This window comes from Paroedura picta, chromosome 5, assembly GCF_049243985.1.
Source record: "Paroedura picta isolate Pp20150507F chromosome 5, Ppicta_v3.0, whole genome shotgun sequence".
Lineage (NCBI taxonomy): Eukaryota > Metazoa > Chordata > Lepidosauria > Squamata > Gekkonidae > Paroedura > Paroedura picta.
The window spans coordinates 84,788,744-84,806,700 of NC_135373.1; the positions used below are offsets into that span (position 1 = coordinate 84,788,744).

At 40.1% G+C, this 17,957-nt stretch overlaps 1 long non-coding RNA gene across 1 annotated transcript in view; it reads right to left on the reverse strand.

Moving 5' to 3' along the window:
- Nucleotides 1–1,445: 1,445 nt before the first annotated feature.
- Nucleotides 1,446–17,957, reverse strand: part of LOC143838077 (uncharacterized) — a 43,190-nt gene continuing 26,678 nt past the window's right edge. Inside the window, exons 2-3 of the long non-coding RNA XR_013231215.1 lie at nt 2,177–2,244; nt 1,446–1,495 (exon numbers count right to left, since the gene is read on the reverse strand). This is a non-coding gene — a long non-coding RNA (uncharacterized LOC143838077). The remainder of the gene's footprint in view (nt 1,496–2,176; nt 2,245–17,957) is intronic.

The following is a 17,957-nucleotide window of genomic DNA, read 5'->3' on the forward strand; positions in this document are numbered from 1 at the left end:
GGGACAATAGTTGATGGGTTGTTGTGGGTCCAGAGATTTTTGTTTTTTTGAGCAGCGGGCAAACCACTGCCTCTTTTAGCCCTTCTGGGGTTTCTCCTTTACACATCATTGAGATGAATAGAAGTACTCAAAGGATCCCCCTATCAAATTTCAAAAAGTTAGCTGAAAGTATTAGTTTTAAATACAAACGATGCTCTTTCCCAGGGTAAGGACACCTGGTTTACCCTGTGTCCCATTACCAGTGTCTGTTTAAACCTTTTTCCTTCAAACTATTTTCTTCTGTGAACATAAGTTCTAATAAAAATGAATGAAATACCAAGATGCCTGTTTTAACATTTTATTGCAGTATGAGAAGGTTTTGCACAACATGGCAAGCAAACAGGCTAAGCAAGATGGTTCTCAAGATGTTACATGATCTTTCTGATGTTTTTCCTCTTTCGCTGACATTTCATAAGACTATATATTTTCACTTAACTCTCTGTAGGGTTCATAACAACAGTCTACATTAAACAAACCAATCCTAATATGCCATAAGTGTCCTACAACTGGAAACGGTTCTAACCAGAAGCGCTGGGCTGAGGAGTTACATGTTATTACCACCATCTCTTTGTTTCTTGATTAGCTGTTTTGTTATTGAGATAATATTACCATAAGATATCATTTTAAGGGGATTTTATTGCTATTGTGGGGATATTATATATTGTATGTTATTTTAAGATGTGTTTTATATATGGTGTTTTATGAGAACCACCACGAGCCAACTTGCTTGGAGCGGCAGTATACAAGTCCAATAAATAAATAAATACATACATACATACGTATATACATAAAAAATACTTACTGGGCTAACATTCAGACATTGGCTCACCTCTAGATATCGTGTCTCCACTACTAGCAAGCATTTTACAAAATAAAACCTTTTAGTCTTGGTCACAGCCTTGAGCCAAGAGCCACAAACAAAAATACATTTGGAGCAATGGCAGAGGAAATCTATATGGAAACTGAGGGGCTGTGACAAGAACTTCAGGCTTTACCTAGAAGTTGGCAGCCCTCATGGGGAGTGTTCTGTCCTCAAAGGGAAGCAGCCAACAGCAGAGCATCACCCCTTAGGGCCAGCATGTACTCTCATGAAGTATCAGTAGAAATCATGACACTTTACATCACACACGCCTGCAGAATTTAATTTCTAATTCAGGGGTGGGTTTTTTGGGGGAGAGGGGGGATTGATACATCAATGCATTAAGTCATCTCTGGTCCCATATACCCAGTTAGCAAAAAAAACCCAACCCCCAAACCTGCTTCATGCATCAGAAACAGCAATAATTTCATGATCTTCCAGAGGGCAGGGTAGTTGAGAAGGCTTGAACTGCACATCTGAAGTCCTGATGTATCACTACTGTATTTGACTACTGCAGATTTCCATGCATCTGTAGCTTCAATATCTTTCCTCTGCTTGTTTCAGGGACTTTCAAAGATCGCTGCCACCTTAAATTTCCTAATAAAAGAAAGGGTGGTATAAATGTCAGTGATTATGGCGGCGATGATGAACAACCACTCTAGCCACAAATAATAGAGGAAGGTGGCAGAATTCGTTCACATGTTGTGAAACTCTGACCTGTCATACCAGCATTTCTGCAGGCTCCTGAAATTAATGTGAAAGTTATGATAGGTAGAGGAGCTCTGGATGGCAAACAGTTGGATTGGGGTACCCATGTTCTTCAGAAATGTATCTCTTTGTCCCCTGGATAAAACAGATAGTGAGGGCTATTTAAAATTATCCTTTATGTCACTTTTCTACTCAAGCACTAACAACACACTGCTTGGTCTTTAACAAGAAAATAATTGGTGCTAAGCCCAGGCTCTTAGCTGTACCAGTTAGGTGATGGTCAAGAATATTATCATCACCAACTTGTCTTTTTTTCTCCCTGATCTGGAAATCTGTAGCCAGTCTCTGCATACTTTTAAAATAACAAAGTCGTGACATAGTCTGACTCATTATAGGTATTGTTCTCTTGTGAATTCATAGAGCTGAATAATTAAAGGCTGGCAGTAAAATGAAATGCTTCCTCTATATTACTCTCGTATGTTAGTAGGGTTGGTTTGTTTTTAATTCAAAATGAACAGTTCTAAAATACCCTGGGAAGATTTGAAGGTCATACAAAATGTGAAAACAAACCTGAAACAGTAAAGTTCTTCTGAAAGATGCAGTTCCACTCTGATGAGCAATTGATGTATATGATGGCTCTATTTAGAAATACATAACAAAATCCATATTTTGCTAGCCCAATAAAGATTAATACATTTCCTGAAACAGTTTTAATAGTTCTTCAAGCAATTCATTCCTTCAGCGATGTTTCTCTATTTTTAACACAAAAACTCTCAAAAATAATAAGCATGGCCTGCCTTCTTTCCTGGCTCCAGGTACAGACCTAGTTGACTGCCTACTGAACACTCAAGCTTCTTATCCAAGGAGATAATTCTGGCTAAAGACTTTCCTCATGAGCAGCCCTTGGACTATATGCCTTCCCAGTAGCCATACCAGTAGCTTTCTTTCTTTTTGTGGCCAGTGTCATTGTGGGAGATAAGAAATGCCCTTATTTATTTTTTTATTTGCTTCTTTGTTTATTGCACTTATTGACCACCACTCCTGGCCTGCCAGCTCACAGTGGCTAACAACAAATAAGATACAATACAGATAAAGTACATAAAAAACACACAATTCCCCAACAAGCTAGCCATAACCCCAAACCTCACCCTACCTCCCCCAATTTTTCAAGTTTCCAGGGATGTAACCAGTAGGGGCACCAGAGGAAGGACCAGATCTTCTGTCAGCCCAGCCTCAACCAAATGCCTAGTGGAAGAGCTCCATTTTACAGGTTCTGCAGAACTGAGTTAGTTCTGGCAGGGCCCTTAGCTCTTCCAGGAGCTCATTCCACCAGGCAGGGGTGCACAAAGATGGTTAAAGCTCTGATCATCTGAGAAGAACTGTAGTTTGGTCTTCAAGCACTGGTATCTTGGTATCTTTCTACTCTTCATTCATGTAGATCTTTGTAGGAAAGGAATGACAATAAAATGTTTGGTTTTAGAAAAATCTGAAAAGAACTAAAACTCAGTTAATGATGCTATAGCAGAGGGCCACAAGTGGCCCTGTTTGATAAAATATAGCCCTAGGTGACCCTAGAAATCAAGCATTTGTTCCTCAAGTACTTCCACATCTCAGTCAGCCAGGATGGGATCAGCTGAATCTTACACTATATACAACACCAATGCACTGAATTAGGGATGTACAGCTCACCCAAAAATGTTTTCAGATCTGGATATCAAGGAGACAAAAATATTGGCATTCTTGTTCTGATTTACAAATACTGGTTTGCTATTCAGACCGAATTTTTTTTCCATGGGATTCTGATAGTATTCAGGTCCATTAATCCCTGTAGGGAATATTCCTGGAGGGGCTGGTTTTTGTTTTTGTTTTAGCAAACTGCACCAAACTTTCAGCAATACTGCAGGTGCCTGTCGTTTAAATAATGAATTGGACCATGATAGCTTGTTCTATGGTCCCCCAAACAAGGTGCCCACAGCCATCCTCCATTGTTTGCTGGGGGGGAGGGAATTCCATGTTTTCTCCAGGGCAAAGAATAGCCAAAGACACATAAGGAAGCACAGCAGAGAGAACCAACAAACCCACAGAACCAATTCAGAACCAGGAAATGCTGGCAGAACTGTGAGACAGTGTAGCAAGCCTAACACAACCAATGTACAAGCTAATACCATGCCGCAGGAAGAGGAAGGAGCTTGTTTTATACCCCACTTTTTACTAGCCAAAGGAGTTCCAAAACAACTTACAAAACTCTGCTGATATTAAAAGTGCTATTGGACTCAAATTTTGTTTAGCTCTAAGAGAACTATGACTAGCCCAAGGTCACCCAGCTGACTACATGTGGAGACGTGGGGAATCAAACCTGGTTCTCCAGATTAGAGTCTGGTGCTCTTTAACCATTACGTCACACTGGCTCTCAGATCTGTATTTTGTAAGACAAAGACATACCAGAATAATAAAGACAGCCCTGTGCATCTTGAAATGATGCCCCCCCCCCCAATATTTTCAGTTAATGGTACTGCTTTACTCTGCTCTGGTTGGAGCTGACTTAGAGTACTGTGTTCAGTTTTGGGTGCCACAATTGAAGAAAGATGTAGAAAAACTGGAGCATGTCTAGAAAAGCATGTCTAGAGAAGGGCAAAGAAAAGGGTGAGGGGTTTAGAGACCAAGGTTGAGGGAGCATAGTCTGTTAAGCCTGGAGAGGAGGAGGAGGAAAGGTGAATGTTAGCTGCTTTGAGACTCCTTTGGGTAGAGAGAAGCAGCATATGAGAACCAACTCTTCTTCAGCCAGGAGAGAAGATGACTAAGAGGTGATTATGATAGCCATCTTCAAGTACTTGAAAGGCTGTCACATAGAGGATTGTGCAGAGTTGTTTTCTGTTGCTCACGGGGGTTGGACCAGAACCAATGGGATGAAATTAATTCAAAAGAATTTTTGGCTAAACATCCAGAAGTAGTTCCTGACAGAGCAGTTCCTCAGTGGAACAGGCTTCCTCGGGAGGTGGTGAGTTCTCCTTCTTTGGAAGTTTTTAAGCAGAGGCTAGACAGCCATCTGACAGATATTCTATTTCTGTGAATTTAGACAGATGGTAAGTGGGTGGGCAGAAGGGATTATGTCAGTTTTTTGCTCTTGTGGCCCTTTCTTGCATGCCCACAGAAATGCCCATCACCACTTTGGGGTCAAGAGGTAAATTTCCTCCATGCCAGACCAGCCAAGGATTCTGGTGGGCATGGATTTGGGGTTACTATGGGTGAGCGGGTAGTTGTGAGTTTCCTGCATTCTGCAGGGGATTGGCCTAGATGGCCCTAGAGGTCCCTACCAACTCTATGATTCTAATTCTAAATATTTCCTGGCCTTTCCAGATCAATATTTTTTTAATTTTCCAGACTTAGTATATATTCAGACCGAATATATCCAAATGCAAATTCCCTACAATGAATACTGGAGAAATTTTGGATACAATTTTAATACAATCTTTGAAATCATTTTCACAGTGCTGCCCATAACTTATTTAAACATTCTGATTACATCTATGAAGATTTCACCTACTAGATCCTCGTCCATTTATTTTAATGAGCTATGTTTAATGCAAATGAAGAAGAATGCAAACTGCAAGGCATAGTTAATAATCTTTCCCAAGAGATGGAATACATTTTGAATGGTAGTACATGTTCCAGAACTTCTTCATTTGAATTTTACATATAGCTCTCCAGTTTGAAAGATCTGCCAGTTACAATGTCACAACGTTTCATCTGCAGACTATTACATTAATTTGTCTCTTTAAAAAATAACTTGAACCAGTCTTATAATTAGAAATCTCTGTCAGTTTAACATATCATATAGCTGTTTATGATGCCTTCCTTGAAATCCAGGTATATTTTTCCCCTGCTCAATAAAAACTTCCACTACATCAACTAAATTTAATCAAACAGCAGCCTGGGTCAAGAACCTAGACCAAGGGTGGCCAGACTGTGGCTCTCCAGATATCCGTAGTCCATGGACCTAGACCATAAGATAACATTTACACTTAGCATCATAATCTGGGTTGCAGTCTCTGAATCTGAAGGAATTATTAGTACAACAGAAAGAAAATAGCACATGTAACTTTATGCATTTTAGAGAACAGAAATCCATTCCAAGAGATTTACAGGGTAATATTTGACTTACTATGATAGTTTTGTTTACCAGATCTGTGAAAGGTGATGGTGCTCCCCTATGCAGCAGAGATCTTCAACCCAGGAAGCGCACCTGGCCTCGACCAGGGCCAGGGCATTTCCAGTCTGCAAGATGAAGCTCTTCCACCAGGCATTTGGTTGAGGATGGGGTAATAAGATTGCATCCAACTGTATAATTTGTACCCTCCCCTTTTATAATCTGAACTCCCGCCCCCTAGGCCATACATCACCTGTGTCAGCTATCATGGCAACAACAACTGCCAGCAGAAGGGTTGAGGGTTGTACAAGAGAGTACCGTATATACTTGCATATAAGCCGAGTTTTCCAGCACAGTTTTTATCACTAAAAAGACCTCCTTGGCTTATATGCAAGTGATTGATTAACAGCCTGCTCCCAGCCAGCTAAGCGTAGCATTGCATTTGCAAGCTGAGCTCTTTGCAAGTGAGCTAGTTGCTCCCAGTTAACCTTTGCCTCCTGCAAATATCTTGAAAGCTGAGCTTACTCTGGCAGCTTGTAGAACATCAATGGTTTGACTGAGGGATTCTGATATTTTCCCCTTCTTTTCCTAATCACTTCTTCCAAACTATTCTTTTGGTTTCTGTGAGTGGGGTGAGGTGGGTTTTGGGAGTGCTTTCGGATTTACTGTTTCTTCTAGTGTTTCTTTCTCCTTTTATCTGAGGGGCAGCATTGTTTGCCTTTTCTTCTTGGGGTTGTATTTCTTTTAAAAGTTGATTCTTACAGTTCCTTCTTTCAGTTTTCAGTTTTATGGTTCTTTATTTCAATGTTTTGTTCGGAGGGGCACTGTAGCCCCCAGTTTGTTAGCTGTTGTACTTGTTGTAGTAGGTTGCTAACAGTAGGGTACTGTTGTTCTGCTCTGGTTTGCTGGCCTGGAGGGCACTATTTGGTTCTCCTGCCAGAGCTGTTCTCACAGAGCAGTTCTGTCAGTGCTCTCTCAGGGTGTCTGGCATCTAGAGAGGAAGGGAAGGCAATTGTAAGCCGCTTTGAGACTCCTTTGGTTAGTGAAAAACGGAGTACAAAAACCAGCAGCTATTAATCCTCTTGACTTTTCTGTATTTGTTGGGGGGGAGGCTGGATGGGAAAGCCTGTGATGATGGAGCATGGATTAAGTGCTTAGGAAACCCTGTAAATTTACCAGTAGCCTGCTGCATTTCCCACCCTCAGCTTATATGCGAGTCAATGTTTGCCCAGATTTTGTGGTAAAATTAGGTGTCTTGGTTTATATGCAGGTTGGCTTATATGCAAGTATACACAGTAGGTTGTTTTTGTTGCTGCCATTGATTGTACTGGGTTTTATGCTGCTTTATATTTTATGTAAACCACCACGATCTGGCTGGGCCGAGAATGGTGGTCTATAAATTCAGTTATAAATAAATAAATGGAAGATAAGGAGTTGTTCACTGATGAGTTTCCAAGTAGCTTTTTCTGTAACGACTCCAAAATTCCTAACATGGGGAAGGCAGATGAACTATACAGGCATAAACACAGCCAATTAAGTTGTCTTTGATCATGCTTTCAGACCAAGTGCCATTTCCATTCCATTGATTTCATTCTTCATTTTGCCCTGCTTTCATTTCACTGAGAGGAACATAATTATATGCTTTATTCATGTTTCATTCAAATGACATATGGGATTTGATTACAATCTCTATTCTTGATTAGTTTTAGGTATGGATTGTTATATATTTTATAGTATGGGTTTTTAATTTTTAGGGGGATTTTATAGATGTTGTTATCCACCACGAGCCTTCGTGGGATTGGCAGGCTAGAAATTCAATAAATAAATAATAATAATAATAACAACAACAACAGCAACAACAACAACAACACTGCCATAGGAATGCAATTCCTATGCAAAAGTTTAACACTGACCAAGAACTGGGAAGGTTGGCAAGGAGAACCGGAAGGATCAGTGAAAATACTCCATTCAGACCAGAAAAAGAGAGATCTTTTAGTTAGAGAAGTTATTCCCAGTCTAGTTGAAAAGGGAGATAGCTCTGAATAGTGGAATAATCCCTGGTTTGTTTAAAGAAGAAATTGGAAAATTAGTATTGTATCCCTGCATTCTGAAACCTGAAGATTCAGTTAAACTACAGTGTTTAGGAAACACTAGAACAAAAGCATCTCATTTCTAAGAACTCTGGTATTCTGGAAATATATGAGGTGGAGTTTGTGAAAATGTTAAATTAGCTCAGAGTTACATTTGATTCACCCCAGATATGTTTATTTATTTCATTATTTGTCCATTTATTACCTGCCACTCCCAATTGCTCACTGGCTCATGGTTGGTTATAGTACTTTAAAACCCAACAGTAAAATGCATTTAAAAATCCCAATCCCTTCAAAAAGAAACAGCAGCATTGGACTTAAGCCTACCCCTACCCATTTTCCATAGCTCAGGCACCTCTTCTATCCACCCCGTATCTCAAGGGGAAAAGAAAATCTGGGGATCAGCATGTTGAGGCAAGAAGGGGCCCAGCTGATGCAAGGAGGGGCCCATAGTTCTTAACTGCCCTGGCCTCAACCAAATACCTGGCAGAAGAACTCATTATAACTGGCCCTACAGAACTGCGAGAGCTCCTACAGGGCCCTTAGCTCTTCTGGGAACTCATTCTACCAGGTCAGGGCTAGGGTTGAAAAGGCCCTGGCCAAGGCCAGGTGTACTTCCCTTGGGCCAGGGATTACCAACAGGTTTGCACCCACAGAGCTAAGAGCCCTGCGGGGGAAATAATGTTACAGGTGGTCCCTCAGGTATGTGGGTCACAGAAGTGGCCTTGAAGATCAGTATCAATATCTTAAACTTGATCTGCAATCAATGCAGCTGCTTCAGCACTGGCTGGATATGGGACCTACAAGATGTCCCTGTGAGGGCCCTAGCAGCTGCATTCTGCACCAGTTACAATTTTGGGGTTAAAGATAAGGGAAGGCCAGTGCAGAGTGAGTTACAGAAATCAAGCCTAGAGGTGACTGTTGTATGGATCACCATGGCTAGCTGTTCCGAGGACCGATAGAGCAAGAGTAGGTTTGCTTGGTGTAAATTAGTGCCAGCTAATCTAGTAACCTGTGCCTCCATTTATAGGAAAGTGTCAAGAATCACCCCCAGATTCATGTCCATGGGCGCAATCTTAAGTTGCACCTTTGGCCAGGCTGGGAAGACATATTTCCTGGTCTGCAGCCTTCCTCCCCATCCTGGAGCGGTTCAGTTTCAGGCAACTCAGCTCTAACCATCCAGCTATGGCTTTCAAACACCTGGGAAATATTAGGGGGGAGGGATCTAGGCAGCCATCCATCAGGAGATAGATCTGGATTTCATCTGCTAATTGGTGACAACTCAATTCATAACTCTAGACCAGCTAGTCCAGAGAGCACATGCACATGTTAAAAAGCATGGGGGAGAGTCCCCAGTGGGACTTCACAATGGAGTTGAAAGGGACATGATATCTCCTCCCCAACTGCAACCCTCTGTGTCTGGTTCTGGAGAAATAAGATCAGCCTTTGGAGGGGTATCCCATGTATCCGGAATTTCTGAAAATTGTGGTATATAAATCAAATTATAAATAAATAAATAACTCCCAGCCCCAGTAAAATGGTGGGCTAACAAATCATGGTTGACCATGCCAAATGCAGCTGACAGGTCTAACAGCACAAGGATAGCTGAACTGCCCCTGTCCAGTTGGCCCAAGATTTCACATGAAGTCTCCGCTCTTTCTTGAAAAAAATATTTTGTTTATTTTTGAATGCTTTAAAGTGGGGGGAGGAGGCAAACTGTGGTTCTCCAGATGTCCATGGACAATCCCCATGCGCCCCTGCTCTAAAGCCTCTCTGCATCATTTTCAGAAGTTTTAGTTAAAAAGGTGATCTTATTTCTTCCCTCAAGTTCCTGTGCTAAGCCAGCAGCAAAATACAATTAAGTGACAGGATGGAGCAGCCATAGATCTTTAGAAAAGTAGAAAATAGATAAAAGGGCTGCTCAGCCAGAAAGGAAGGAAAAATGGAGGGGAAGTCGTGCAACAGAGTGAGGGAACAGGGGCAAGTTATCATATTATGCCACCCAGTTGCTCCCCTATGCATATGTAAAAGCAGTAAGGGGTAAGTAGGCCTTGGCACCCCCTCCGCTGCCGCCCTGGCCTCAGCCCCCCCCACGAGTTTGGCCACTGGACAGAAGATGTTCCCGGTGCCCCCCCTCTAGTCCCCATCTTCAGCATGGGGCTTGGAGCAGGCCCGCCACATCTGGGAAGCAGCAAGCCTGTTCCGAGCCCCACACTGAAGCCTCCCCCCAGCTGTCCCCCTCCCCCCAGAGTCCGGGACATCTGGGACAGGCCAAGGGGCCAATCGGGAGCCACTTTGTGGCTTCCAATTGGCCCCTTCGAGTTTTTATCCCAGTCTTGCCCTGCACCTTTCTCTGCCTACTTACCTCTTACTGTTTTATTTTTACCGCTTTCGCGGAGCACTTTACAGATTCTATATACATACATACATACATACATACATACATACATACATACATACATACATACATACATTTATAGATATAACCAGAAGTCAAAGTTTCATCTAAATTATTTAATTACATGGAATAGCTGAAGTTGGTAATAATTAATTTACTTTGGTTTAACTGGCTTGTAATATCAAGCTGCAGTTTAAAGTAAAACTCTTGGTTTCTCCAAAATGTATTCTTATTCTCTGTTCTGTCCTGTATCAAAAGGATAACATAATTATCATGTTCCATATTTGCTCTTTGATCCTGATAATATCAGTAGTGCTATTCGTTTCTAAAAAGTAGATCTACAAACTCAAAATGAAATTTTAGTAGATAATTAAACTTTGAAATATGTCCTATGGAAATAAGAGAGCCAAGATTTTATCTAAAGCTTAAGCTTAATATCATCCCTTTTTTCAAAAGTTTTCCTTCTGTAGGGAAGAAAACAGACAGGACACAATCATTAAAAATTATGACTATAATAATACCATCCTTCAAATAGGATTCTTTAATGATTTTTCAGAGGGGCATACTCATTGTGACAGGAACACTATGCCAAGGGCTTGAGTCAGCACAGGCATAATTAATTATTCACATCTGGAGTTTGATGACAATGTGGGCATCATGCATTTGAGTGCTTAAAAGTATAGCTTTATGTCTCTCAACAGCCTTGGTTTCAAAACAATGGCAAGGAACAGCGTTCTGAGGTCAAAGGTGGAACTTATGCTTTCTGTCATATTTGGAGGCCACATATTGTTAGGCTTCTAATGGACAAGAAGAGAAACCCTGAGCTCATGGTCACTTCCTGAGAACAAGAAATAGTCTTCATAAATCTAATTTTGACTCCAAGAGACAGCAGTAGTCCTCGGCTAGGAAATGCTTATTTATAATATGATATACATTTGTCATCATTTTTTTTAAATGCCATCATACAAATAGATGGGTAGCTGCGAGTAGGGCTACACTAATATCCACTGCAGTAAATTTTTAAAAACCCAGGAAGCCTCAATATTTTTACTGTCTATATAGAAAGACGCTTCATAAAACTCCAAAGGTCAGGTTGAGAACTTGTACTGAAAAGATTCTTCTCTTCACATGAAGGAGTGCAGGACACAGTGTGAAAAAATGAGATATACAGCTTGGAGATCATTAGAAGCTGTCAGGTATTTTTCAATGTCTAGAAGTAGAAATTATCTGTTGGCAAAGCCATCTCTCATCATATTTTTCTGAGTCCTTTGGGGAATAACAGGGTAAAAATCAAATAATAAATAATTTATAACAAAGAAATTGCTAATAGAGCCCAAGTCTTCACATTTTGGCCCATTTGGCAATAATGAATTTTGATAATATCAGTTCTCTCGCTGATCAGTTAAGGACACAGAGGAAGATTTAGCCAGCCCATTCTTGATTCTTAGATATCAATAAGATGACATCTGAGTTCAGTTCTGTTTCTCATCTGTACTGTAGTGCCTAATGGTCAAACCTCCTTTCCAAACCAAGACTCTACCAGTGCAGTTCTATGAGTTCAATAGGGTTCTTCTAGAGTGATTCCGCATAGGATTGCGCTGTAAACATTAAAGGCATGAAGAAAGACTGGTTCACATAAGTATGTTCATCACTTGTTGACTTCCATATGTGGCTGGATCACCATAGCAAGAATGTATGTATCTCCTCAAACACGTCATTCCATTCAGCTGCCACTCAGAACTTTGATGAAAGATAGTGATGTAGATGCACATGTGATTCTCCAGATAATTTCTTTAAAAGAAAAGTTTAATCTCTCCCTGTACATTCCATGGAACTACTTGTCTTCATTTGGATTTAGGGATGCCAGATCCTCTGTGAAGTTGGGAGTTCCCTTATACCATGCCCTGCCTCCAGATACCCATCAGCTAGTTGGTGGGGGGGACTTACCAGGAGAAAGGAGAAGGCCGAGGCCTTGTGGTCAGTGTTATATAGGAAGTTCACCAGGAATGTCTGTGTAAAGCTCTGGTATTTGGGCAAAGCCTCTATAGTAGAACTAAGTTTTACCTTAGAGTTTTTGCCCAAGTACCAAATTGTCATTCAGTCATTGCTGGCATGATGACACCCAAAGCAACTCATAGAAAAATATTTAATTGCAGTTTACCATTTTTTTAAAATGCCTAATACAGATAAGCAAACTCATCCTTGGTTGGTTCTGATTGATGAAGTGATTTAACAGGCTGAAAGCCAGAGTTTGGTTCACATACAAGGGTTTGCCTCTCTGCCCAAGTCCAGGTTTTAATAACTGCAAGGAGAGGAAAACATACTTAGCCCAGATGGTACTCATGCTTGAAATTATTTGTAGCTAGACCCGAACAATGCATGAACATATCTGGAAATATGAATTACATGTATTCTTCAGAGTATTCCGGTGAGCACAGTGCATGAATATAGTGTCTTTTTATTTGTACTGTAGATGCTTATTCTAGATAGCTGCTTACAATGGACTAAAATATGTAACCATGTGCCACAGATGGCAATAATTATAGCTAGTACTTTTTACAGTTTGCTTTGGACAAAATGAATGTACTCAATCACACACAAAAAAAGTTTACATTTAGAACTGAAGAAAAGAATACCACTGGTATAACAGCAGTGACACCAATCTTTTGGCCTGCACAAATGTTTAAAATCAGAATTTTAAACTGGTCTAATTTCAATATCTTTGACATATGTACTGGATAGATTGTTGCTTCTGGTTAACTGAGAATAGCCATCACTCAAACCAATGACATTGTCACCTATGGCTACAACCTGAACAGCAGTGAAATAGCAGCACCTGAGCATCTTCTGCTGCCTCCTGATAGCCTGCAGCTCATCCTCTTCTATTCCATGTGTTCAGCACATGACCTTGGGACAGTCACAGTTCTCTCAGAACTCTACCTCACAGGGTGTCAGTTGTGGGGCGAGTAAAGAAATTGTAAGTAGAGAAAAGCAAATCTTCTTCATCAACCTCTGAGTGCATTCTAATTTGCACATTCCATTCTTCTAGAAAAGGCTTTCTCAACCATGGTTTCACAAAACCCTGGGTTTTCTTGATGGCCCTGGAAGCATTTCTTGAATGGGTGGGAGTTAATTTAAATTTTTTAAAAAAATTGTTAAACATTTATTGGGTGATATGTCCATATATTGTCATGTTATCCAGTGATGGGCCTGGAGATCTCCAGATGTCCAGTGATGGGCCTGGAGGGTATGGGCGTGTACACAGCTTTGCTTCCCAACCTTATTCTGCATGATTGCATCACTTCTGGGGTTTCTCGAAGCCTGAAGAATGTTTTAGGGAGTTCTCAAAAATTTAAAAGTTGAGAAAGTCTATTCTTGGGTAAAGATAAGGCCTTCTACCTCTAAGCCTCAGGAGTGCCCCACTATGATATCAGCTTGTGTTCTTGAACATACCCCAGCATTCTCTGAACTGCCATAATTCAACCATGAAAGAAAGGGCAGGATGTGATCACTGCTGCTGCACAATCTCAAGGCCATGTAGAGACTGATCTGTCCCCTATATTCTGACAGCATATGCACAATGGTTATTTTTGTTATATTCGTTGTTTTATTTATTTAATTGCTAGTTTGGAGTAAAATAAGTCCCAAAGGTGGACCCTTTCCCTGAGGAGTTTACAACTGAAAAGTAAATAATGGCAAAAATGTCAGCATAGAGGAAGAAGGAAATAAAGAAAAATGCTAGGTATCAAGGGACAAAGGTGGACAAATGTTGTATCAAATAAGTATCAACCAGTCTAATAAAAGCTAGCAAAATGCTCTTATAACACTAAGTTGCCATAGAAACACGATTTCCACCTAACACTTCTAATCAGGGATGGTATTCTGAATGCCCTCCTCTTCTTTCCAGGTACATATACTTAGTACCTATTGGCCAAATATTTAAAATGTGTATTTTGGAAAGAATTTAAATGGATTGTTGAAAGAATTTAAATGTTTTGATTGGATGCTTTAGTATGTTAATTATTTTTGGAAACAATGGGGCTAAAATCCAATATTCATGTTTTTGTTAGTGATATTTAAAGAAAAACTAAATAATCAGAAAACAAAACAAAAATATTGGCTGCACAATGAAAATGAAATTCACTGTAACTTGGCAGGAGGGTCTTCTACTGAATACTGTTTCACAATAAATAGCACATGATAGCCTTCCACAAAGTTTTTTCAAAAATATCTTTTCAACTGCACACATAACTCCTCCATAATGATTTACAAGCCGATAGCATTACAAGTATTTTTCAAACTGTTTATGTACAATACGATGCTTGATAAACAGCATTTTTGTAAGCACGGATATGGTCTTCAGTGTGGTATTTAAAACAGCACCTCATTAGTCTAGCACAGTTTAAGTCCAATAGTGGTTTACCAGTGATCTAAAATATAAAACTTAATCATTGCAATCTAAGTGGAAAGAACTAAAACAGTTATGGACACACAAGGGAAATATAAGCATGCTCATGTTCACTTTAATTAAAAGAAGGCCAATGAGAAGAAAATTAACCTGGTGAGCTGTGACAGTTTGGCATTTTCATAACTCTCACTTGAAAGGCTGACATTTATAAGGATATAAAATGTTGTCTCTCCCCTAGCTCAAGAGTAGGAATCATTACGCATTTATTCATCTCCGTTATGCAGCTTAGCTGATCAAATCAATTAGATTCATATCAACACCTAGGATAATTCATTGTCATTTACAATACGTCAGACTTCCAAACTCTGCCCACAACATGTTTAAGCTTAATTTGCCCTCCTTGCCCCTAGACCCAAACCTGTTAATTAAAATATATCTGTTATATGTTGAAGAGAAAAGGATGACTACATAAATGAATTTTTTCTTATTCTTTCACCTATTCAGAATTCATGCAGTAGACTGTCTGACTCAGGGATATAAATAGCATGCTTTCAGTTTGAAGAGGGCTTAATACAAATTATAAGGTATCACATAGGCATCTGTTCTAACGTTATGGGATTGTATATCCCTTTTCCAAAATGTATTAGATGTTTGCAGCAGCAAAAGTAGAAAAGATTTGTGGCTTTTTATTATTCCTCATAGTTCTGGGATCACCACTATGGTGAGGATTCTGACATATATTCTGACATCAATAACTATGTAAGCTACTCTTCCCATAGATCCCAGTGGTCATGGCCGTGGCCATTGTCATGCATACTTTTGGTGATGTCTGGAGTCTAATAATCACCAGCATTAGCTTCCTTACTAATTTCATCAGATATGTCTGGAAAAGGGGAAAGAAAGCAGATAGTGCCAGTTGGGGACATTTCAGTCCATGATAATTTGATCCCAGAGAAATTTCAGATAGGTTTAAGAGGGCTGAAGAAATTCATTTTTCATCTGCTTCCTCTTAGATTTTTGCATCATTTGACACTTTATCCTTTCAATAAAATTCAAAGCCAAGTAGCCTTTTTTCCTTGCTTTAAACATCATGAAAGGTGCTCTGATGCTGAGTGAATGTCATGCTAATTTGATAATAAAATATAATATTTCAGCATAATCTTATTTTTTCCTATCCACCATAACCACAACCTGAAATTTGTTTCTTTGGCACAGTATATTCAGAAACTGCTTAGGGTTGTAGTGTTACTCTAATCTTAGCCAATCGATAACCATTCAAAACTGAATATTTTTGCCGCCCTTTCATGGTAGCCCCTGCGAAGGGACGGAAACTGCTAACACAATTTTTAGAATAGAATCAACCGTTGGCTCAGTCATACTTTCAGCTAAATAATCAAATTTTGTGTACTCCTCTTGTTCTTTTTTGTGCTTCTGAATTACTGAGCCAGAGATCCAGCAGCGCAGAAGAGGCAGACCAGCAAGTAGGCCTGGGTTTGTTTTATTTTGTTTTGTTTGCCACAGGTAGGCTCATGATAGAGACCGATTCCACATGGGAAATTTGCCCCTGGACAGCCACTCATTGCTCATGGGTTTTAGTGCTGATTCCACATGATGTCGGCAGCAACCCATAGTTCTCCAGTGGGTGGTGCAGGATATCATCCAGTTTTATCCACGATGAGGGAAATCACAAAATCCCAATTTCCTTCTTGTTGCACTGCAAATCAAGGCACAAACAGGGGCAAGCCTGTCTGGAGGGAGAAATGTGTGACATTTCCCGCCCTTCCCTCTCCATTTCCTGATTGAAAAAAAAAAATTTAATGCCATGGTCCGTGTAGCTACAGAACCACAAAGTGACGTGCCTTCACTTCAAATAAAATGTTCTCTTCAGTGTGTATGGTAATATGTGGATCAGGCAGCTAAAACACATTCTTTTTTTTGTTTTCTGGCAATGGGGTATGAACAGGGAAAGAAGGGGGGCGCGTGATGCAGCAGCCCTTTCCCTATTAGCTTGGCATCCATGTGCTTTATGTTAAAACTTCATTGTTAACACACAATCAACAGGGTTCAGTTACCTTGGCCAGCCTATCACAAATCTACCCAAACATAAAGAGAGACCATCATATAAAGAATCTCCACAAGGGATTTAAGGAAATGTTTTATTGCTGTGGTATCATCCCAAAGCAACACGGAAGTGCAAAAGAAATGTTTTACTGTTGTGGCATTTCCCCATAGCAAGGCTAAAGTGTAATGTTTTAAATTAATTTTGGCACTCGGGGGGCGGAGTTTGAGTTCCAAAACCACTGCTGTGAAAAGATTGGTGGCTTTGGTTGATTGACAATTCAAGGAGCTGGGGGGAACTTCGGGTTGTCCATGCTTCCTGCTTCTCTGCTGCCTCATTGGGAGGCAAAAAGGAGATGGCAGGATAACACAGGAGGGGTCTCCATTCAGGAAGCGTGCAAATGCACTGTTTCCTATTGTGTGTTTGCAAGCAGAAGGCGGTGCACATTTTACGCCTTTGTGCAGAATCGGTCAGACTCTTATCTCTGGCAGAGATCTGCCAGAGAAACTCAAAGTTTCCTTATATCAAGTCAGGCTGTATGTCCATCTTACTTGCTATTGTCTCCTCTGACTGGAAGGTGATTTCTAGGACCTCAGACATGCCAAGGACTTTCAAATATGTAGTATACTACCTGAGATATTTTAACTGGAGGTGTCACAGACTGAAACTGGGAACTTCTGTATGCAGAACAAGTACTCTACTTGAGCCACAGCTCGTCTCATTGCTACTTGAGATGCTTATGGAGGCTGTGGTCAAACATTGGCCACAATTTGAATCATTTAAAATGTTCTGGACTTGAAAAACTTTTCAGACTAGCAAGAAAATAAAAACTGTGAACATCTAACCAAGGAAACATAATAGGGTTTTCTTGTTTAATTCAACTACAGGGGCTAAATAGAAATATAAGAAAGGGGGATTATAACTATGCAGAAGAGATAAGATTTAATATTGGATTTTTATTACACAGACTTATCTTATATAATATTCATTTCATTTGTTTCATTTGTAAACTGAGGTCCATTTGTCACTCACTCAGATATTGAACTCATTTCAAGCCATGCATTTCATAGTTTTGGAACATGAGCTAAAGTGGAATAAAAGGGAAACTGATATAGCCACATGACACAGATGTCAGCCCTATACATCTTGAAGTGGTAGCAGCAATTAAATAAATAATGATGTGTATTTTATAGATAAATTGGATAATATCACAGGGAATGTTTCCATGAGAATGCCAAAGGAACATGAA